We start from the raw sequence: 8,413 nt of genomic DNA on the forward strand, positions 1-8,413 counted from the left end.
GGGCAGACTAAGGTGACCCTGGTTGCCCCTTCCTAGCAGAAATCCCTGGGTGCTATCGCCGGGGATCAAAGATCACAGCCCCGGAGCAGCCATCAAGTCATAAAGATGCTCAAACTCCGCAGCAAGCGGGCCAGCGGGGGATGAAGTCCTCCGCAGGCAGGCGGCGGCCGGGACTGTCAGGGCGCACGGCGCCTGCGCGCGCAGCTGCCCCCGAATAAATAAATAACCACGCGGGCGGGCGGCGGCCCCAGCTTGGCGCCCTGCCGGGCCCCGGCCGGCTCGCAGCTCACGTAGCGAGAGCGTGAGTCAGCGCGTTCGACCGCAGCCCAAACCCGGGTGGGTGCCCTCGACAGCGCCGGCCGCCTGCACGTACCGCCGCGGCGCTCCTGGCTGAGGGCTCCCCTTGTGGCCCGGCGGGAGGGGCGCCTGCGCTTGAAAGCCACGTGGGGTGAGCTCGCCTTTCCCCTACCGGATCCTCCGTGGGAACTCGACCTTGCCCTCGTCCCTGTGTGCCTTCCCACTTGGAGCCGCAGTTTGGCCCGACATGGTGACTCCCCCTTCCCACCCTGTCCGAGAGGTCGCGAGGTAGATAGAGAAGGGGGCTTGGCTCCAGCTGCAGGGGTCGAGTCCAGGGCAGACTGGGGAGACTGAAGCCAATAAATTAAGGGAGGGAAGTCCCTTATCAATTTAATCTCACACGCAGCCGGGACTTCACTCGAGTTGGCCTGCATTTCCTCAGATCTGCACCTGTTTAGTTGCTACAACCAACTTTATAAGAGGAAGTTGCCTACGTGCCTGCCGGCTGAAGGACGGAATTAGAAGTACTGTCCCCTGAACGTATGAGCAGAGCAGAGCCTCCTGTTCCGCTGTGGACCTACACAGTTGCAGGAATGGGTCTCCTGAGGCCCAGCAAAAATTTCAAGTCCTCCTTTGCCCTTTGATACAACAACCTTTCCCGCATTGGGGCGAGTTAAAAAAGCTTTCCTCTTCGTGCATCTGAGATGTGTCGCTTTTCAAAGCGTGTGCGAGGGGGTAGGCTTGTTATGGGCAAGGAGACAGGAGAAGGATGCTTGTGAAGAGAGAGAGAGATGAGGAAAGGAAGAAGAAAAGTTAATTAGGAAAGGAGCGCTGAACAATGAGTAAAGTGATTCACGGAACATTACTGTGCCCCTAATGAAGGTCCGCTCAAAATCCCACGGACGGAGGAGCCTGGAAGGCTGCAGTCCATGGGGTCGCTGAGGGTTGGACACTACTGAGCGACTTCCCTTTCACTTTTCACTTTCATGCACTGGAGAAGGAAAAGGCAACCCACTCCAGTGTTCTTGCCTGGAGAATCCCAGGGACGGGAGAGCCTGGTGGGCTGCCATGTATGGGGTCGCACAGAGTCGGACACGACTGAAGTGACTTAGCAGCAGCAGCAGCAATGAAGGTCCGCACATCTGGGCACTGGCGATACTTATTTTGTAAGTAGCTCTCATGGCCCCTGCGGTCAAGGGTTCACAGTTGAGAGAGAGACACCCACGAAGCAGAGAGTTAAACATAAGGGAGACTTTAATGCAATGTTCAGCACCGAGGCTCAGGATTCAAGCTGTTCAAGTCACCATGCCAGTTTTGCAGCTTACATGTGACCTTAACTAACCCGCTGACTGTCCCCAACTCCCCTCATTTTCCTCGTTTGAAAAATAAGAATGGTAAAAACTACATTTTAGGACTTTTCAGAGAAATAAATACATGAATACAAGCAAAGTCCTTGAACAATGCCCTATATTCACTTGGCACTCAATAAATATTGTCAACAGAATGAATAAAGGAGACCCTGGCACAGCCAAGTTCAGCAAGGCAGGCTGTGTTCTGCACAGCTCTGGGAAGTCACATACACAGAGATGTAAATGGAACTTTCCAGAGCTGTGCAGCGTGGTATTCCTGAGGACAAGTATATCTATTTTAAAATCATTCATAATAAAACATTGAAAATTCAAGTGCATTTATTCATAAATAAAATGTGGCCTATTCATAAAATAGAGTACTATTAAAGCCATGAAAAGGAATAAATTACACCTATGTGTATCAAAATGAATGTATTCAAAATATACTGAATGAAGAACAGTAAGTTGCAAAATGATACAGACTATGCCATTTATAGAGAGAAAGCATGCATGCAAAAAATTCTTTATATTTTATATATGTGTGTTTTTAATGCTGTGAGAATACACACAAACTTAAAAGTATCTCTAGATGGAGGAAGAGGAATTAGGATTTGAAATAATGGTCATTAGGAATTTAGCTTATTCCAGATTCTAATTGTTTCAAAGAACAATGCAGTTACCTATCCTGTAGTTTTGCGTATTTTTAAGGTATGGATATGTAAAATAAAACCAGAAGCAAATATGTCAACACTGGCTAATTTGGGGTTGTAGAAATGTGAGTGATTATTCGTTTTTCATTTGTACTTTTCTGCATATTCAAATTAAAAATAATTGCAACCTTGTAGTGGAAATGTTATGTAAGGGGTGGGCCTGAAAGCTAGGCTAGCTTACCCAGAACCTTTGTTAACAACAGAGGACAGAGCTGGCTTCCCGAGCCCCCTCTGTTCTAACTGCACCCTATGGTAGAAGTGGGTGCCTCTGGCAAACCAGGGCTACCAGCAGTCTGGGCCAGGACTTCCCTGAGTATGGTGATGCTGGGGCCTACGCTTGGCAAATTCCTCTTTCAATCTTTAACATCCCTAAAATATGGCATGCCAGTGCCTGCTGGGGAAACACCATATGACAGCGGAATCCCGGAGAGAGGGTACCAGGCTCCACAAGCTGCCGTCTATGATACTGAACATTTCAGTAAGCTATTGAATGTCACACAACAAGTGAATAGTACAGATGGCCATGGAAAGCATATCCAGCTCCCATCACTGAGGTCCTGCTCTCCCCAGCCTCTGCTGAGATCCCTTCTATGGATGTTGCCCTCTTTGGTAGCAGCTCAATGCAGTGGTGAAGATTCCAGGCTTTGCAATCACTCAGAGCTAGGCTCAAGTTGCCAAGGACTATGATTTGGGACAAGTTACTCAACTTCCCTGAGCCTCTGTTTCCCCTTTTATCAAGTGGAGATAACTGCCTGCTGGGAAGACAGGACAGGAGCCCTGGGTCAAGGTAGCTAAGTGTGGAAGAAAGTCTTCCACTCTTCCACTTCCATCAGGAAGAAAAGTCTTTTGATAACTGAGCCTGTTTGAAAGAGGAGATTATTTCTTATCCTGTGGCTCTCCTTTACCCTAATAAAGGGTTAAATAGCTGTGTAGAAAGGATGAAAGCCCTTGCCTTCACGTGACACTGAACTTGATATTGACATTCTGAGAGAGTTTTGGGCCTAGGAACAGTTGTTTAAAGAATGCCATCCCTCCACCCCTTAAAGAAGCAATTGTGTTTTTGTTTCTTGATAGCCAGAATGAGCCACAGAATGCCCTCATGTCCAAACAGGATGCTGTCACATGTGAAAAAAAAATCACTGGGACACCAGTGACTTCTGAAGGAAGGAGATGGAACTTCTGATTTAAGTGAAACACACTAACACACTTTTTCCTCCTCTAGTTGCTTGTTCTCCTTGGCACCCATAAACGAAAGTGTCTAAGGCATTTTTAACTTAGTCGTGCTGAAAATCCACAATTTAAACCTGATTCCCAGCTGTTCCTTTAGAACGAGTTGCACGAGATGTTGTTCAGTCCAACCAGCCCTGGGGAGGGTAAACACTTACAGCTGGATGGTGGGACGTGCAGAACATCAGGGGAACATAACCAAGCAGAGGGAAGCATGTGCTGTGACTAATAAAGAACAACCTGGGGTGTGGCCGTCATGAGAGAAATCACCTCCCCACAGGCCCTGGCACCTAAGAAAGCTGGGGAAAACAATGTCTGACTCCCAGGCAGTGTTTACCCAGGCAAGGTGAACAGGGCTTCAGTCATCACATTCGTGCTTTTCCAAGCTGCCCTCCTGTGTTTGTTCAGGAAGGGGATGCTGCTGCAGGGAGTGGAAATGATCACCTTGGATAAGCCCCATGTCTATGAAGACAGCAGCTCAGCCCACAGCAAAACAGAAAAGCCCCCACCCTTGGCCCAGCCTGAGCAGAGATGCCCAAACATTTTTCCTGAGCCTCCCTGGCCCGACACTCCACCCTATTCTCTCACCAGGGTTTGGCTGGGTATGCAGGGAGGCTCCTGGCACAAGGCACCACCATCAGCTCCTCCCTCTCCTTTTCCTTCTACTCCAACCGTCCTCCCAAAATCTACATAAATGTCAAGTTCTGAAAACCCTTCCTGTGTAACATTCATAAATCCATCCTCCTTCTCCAGCTACCCTAGCTGAGGCTCCAGCTCGAGGTCAACATCAGCAGTGATAAATCATGTTGATACTATCTGCCTTTGATCTGATGTGATGAAAATGACAGTTAACCTCTGTGATCTTCTTCCTCAAAACCATAACCCCAGTCTACTTGCGAGGAAAACATCAGACAGATCCAAGTTGAGAGACGTTCTACAAAATACCCAACCAGCACTCCTTGAAACTGTCAAGGTCATCAAAACCAAGAGAAGTCTGAGAAATTGTCATGGCCAAAGGGAGCCTAAGGAGATGTGATGACTAATTGCAACATGGTATCCTGGATAGGATCCTGGAACAGGAGAAAGGACATTATATAAACACTCATGAAATCTAAATAAATATGGTCTTTGGTTAATAACAGTGTATAAATATTGGCTTATTAATTTTGACGAATGTGCCATACAAATATAAGATGTAATAATAGGGCAAACTGGGTGTGGTGGTATACATGTGAAATCTCTGTACTTTTCTTTGCAGTCTTTCTGACACTTCTGCAACTACGCTGTCAATGATGAAATCAAATAATAAATTTAAAAATATCTTGAGGCAAATGACAATGAAACATACAACCACACAAAATCAATGGGATACAGCGAAAGCAGTTCTTACAGAGAAGTTTATACCAATAGGGGCCTTCTTTAAGAAACAATCTCAAATAAACAGCCTAGCCCACCACCTAAAAGAATCAGAAAAAGAACAAACAAAACCTCAAGTCATTAGAAGGAAGGAGATAATAAATATCAGACAGGAAATAAACAGTAATCAAAAACAATAGAAAAAAAATCAATAAAACCAAGAGCTGGTTCTTGGAAAGGGTAAACAAAATTGACAAACCTCCAGCCAGGCTCACCAAGAAGAAAAGAGAAAAGACCCAAATAAACAATATAAGAAATGAAAGAGGAGAAATCACAACTGATACTACAGAAATTTTTTTAAAAAAAAAAGAGAGAATATTATGAACAACTACATGCCAACAAATTTCACAACCTAGCCTAGAAAAAACGGACAACTTTCTAGAAACATACAACCCACCAAAACTGAACCAAGAAGAAATAGGTAACTTGAACAGGCCAATCACTAGAAGTGAAATAGATTCTATAATAGTAATTTTAAAAAACGCCCTACAAACAAAAATCCAGGGCCAGGTGGTTTCACGGGTGAATTCTACCAACCACACAAAGAAAAACTTATACCAATCCTTCTCAAACTCTTCCAAAATGTTGAAGAAGAAAGAATACTCCCAAAGACACTCTATGAAGCTTCCATCATCCTAATACCAAAACCAAAGTCACTACCAAGAAAAAAAATTATAGGCCAATATCCTTGATCAATATAGATGCAAAAATTCTCAACAAAATATTAGCAAACTGAATTCAACAACACATAAAAAAAGATTATATACCACAACCAAAATGGATTCATCCCAGGGTCATAAGGATGGTTAAATATATACAAATAAAGGTAACATACCACATCAACAAAAGAAAAGGCAAAAACCACATGATCACCTCAGGAAATGCAGAAAAAGCATTTGATAAAGGTCAACATCCATTCATAATAACTTTTATCAAAGTGGATATGTGAAAGTGGTTCAGTTGTGTCCAACTCTTTGTGATTCCATGGACTATACCATCCATGGAATTCTCTAGGCCAGAATACTGGAGTAGGTAGCCTTTGCCTTCTCCAGGGGATCTTCCTGACCCAGGGATCAAACCCAGGTTTCCCGCATTGCAAGTGGATTCTTGACTAGCTGAGCCACAAGGGAAGCCCCAAAGTGGGTATAGAGGGAACATATCTCAACATAATAGAAGCTATTTATGACAAACTCACAGCCAATATAATACTCAATGGTGAAAAATGAAAGCCTTCCTGCTAAAATCTGAAACATGACAAGGATGTCCACTCTCACTACTTCTCTTTAACATAGCAATGGAAGTCCTAGGCACAAAAATTAGACAAAGAAGAAGAGAAAGAAAAAATGCATTCAAATTGGTAAAAGGTATTCAAAGAGGTAAAATTTTCATTATTTGCAGTTGACATGATACTATAAATAGAAAACTCCAAATATTTCCCACAAAAACTACTAGAACTGATAAATGAATTTAGCAAGGTAGCAGGAAACAAGATTAACATAAAATTGGTTGCATTTTTTATACAAACAGTTAAATACCAGGAAGGGAATGTAAATAAACAATCCCTTTATTGCAGCAAAAACAAAATAAAATATTTAGGAATAAACCTCACCAAGGTGAAAGACTTACATGTTGAGAATTATAAAACACTAATAAAGGAAACTGAAGATGATTCAAAGAAATGGAAAGATATCCCATGCTCTTATACTGGAAGAATTAACACTGTTAAAATGGTCATACTAACTAGAACCTTCTTATACTATTGGTGGGAAATAAACACACACACATACACATATACACACACACACACACACACACACACAGGAATGTTACTCAGCCATGAAAAAGAATGAAATAGTGCCATTTGCAGCCATGTGGCTGAACCTAGAGGTTACTATATGAAGTAAAGTAAGTCAAAAAGAAAAAGACAAATACCATATGATATCATTTATATGTGGAATCTAAAATATGACACAAATGAAACTATCTACCGAACAGAAACAGATCCACAGACAAAGAGAACAGGCTTGTGGTTGCTATGGAGGAGAGGAGGGTGGGGAGGAAAGTACCGGAAATTTGGAATTAGCAGATGTAAACTAGTATATATATAGGATGGATAAACAACAAGGTCCTACTGTTTAGTACAGGGAACTATATTCAATATCCATATCCCATTATGGAAAAGAATATGACAAAGAAAAAAATATATATATACACACACACATAACTGAATCACTTTGCTGTACAGCAGAAATTAACACAACCCTATAAATCAACTGTATTCAGTAAGATGTTTAAAAATTAAAACAATGCCAAAAAAAAACAAGATTATTAAAAATTATAATGGGAATTTCCTGGCATTCTCGTGGTTAGAACTTGGAGCTTTCACTGCCATGACCTGGGTTTAATCCTTGGTTGGGGAACTAAGATCCTGTAAGCCATGAGGCACAGTCAAAATGAAAAAAAAATAAATAACTCTGCATGTATAGGGCAAGGAGCTGGTTGTAGATGAGAGGAAGGATGTGAATAATCAGGAGTGTCCTTAGGGTGCATATCCCCTCTTGGCCTGAAAAATCCTAATACCATTACCTCATCCACTCCTACCTCCCAACCACCAACAAAGGTGTCTCTTCAAATGTCTCTTAAAACAAGAGACATTTTCTTTCTTTTCTTGATTACATTTCAGAGAAGTAAAAAGAAACTAAGAACATACAGGTTACTCACTATGTTAAAATTTAGTATATTGCCCTAGCATGGCAATGTAGTCCTAAATAATTGTAAATCCCATGTTTTAGGTCAAATTGTTCCAGAGCAGTGGTTCTCAAGCTTTGTTGTACTTCAAAATCACCTAGCAGGTTTGGTAAACAGATTTCTGAGTTCTTCCCTCATTAGGTCTGGAGCGGGGCCTGAGTATTTGCATTTCTAACTAGCTCCCAGATGATGTTAATGCTGCTGGCCGGCAGGACTCTCATTTGAGAGTGACAGGTCTAGGACTCTCTTCCTTACCCACTCACTTTTTTGCCTTCCTATCCCTGTGCCTTTGCACATTTAGAGTTCCATCTGGAACGTAGTCAATATATTTCATACCAAACCTGCCAATACATTCTCAGCTTACAACAGTGAACAAAAGAAATAAGGTTCCAATCCTCATGGGACTTACATTCCAGTAATTAGACAATAAATAAATAAATAAATATACAAGAGAATTACAGATGATGGAAAGTGCTCTGAAGGAAATAAACAGGATGATATAACAATAACTAAGAGTAGGACATTTGAATGTCTTCCCATTTATTTGTGCCTTCTTCAGTTTCTTTCATCAACATTTTATAGTTTTCAATGTGCAGATCTTTCTCCTTGTTGGCTACACTTATTCCTAAGTATTTTATTTTTATTTTTTGATACTATTATAAATAG

The 8,413-nt window shown here is 42.4% G+C and overlaps 1 long non-coding RNA gene across 1 annotated transcript; it reads left to right on the top strand.

Annotated features, from left to right (window-relative positions):
- Positions 1 to 288: 288 nt before the first annotated feature.
- LOC138423129 (uncharacterized) lies at positions 289 to 4,727 on the top strand. Its single transcript, XR_011250140.1, has 2 exons — positions 289 to 1,463; positions 4,472 to 4,727. It is a non-coding gene; the product is annotated as an uncharacterized lncRNA (long non-coding RNA).
- Positions 4,728 to 8,413: the final 3,686 nt, after the last annotated feature.

Source organism: Ovis canadensis, chromosome 18 (genome assembly GCF_042477335.2).
Source record: "Ovis canadensis isolate MfBH-ARS-UI-01 breed Bighorn chromosome 18, ARS-UI_OviCan_v2, whole genome shotgun sequence".
Classification (NCBI taxonomy): domain Eukaryota; kingdom Metazoa; phylum Chordata; class Mammalia; order Artiodactyla; family Bovidae; genus Ovis; species Ovis canadensis.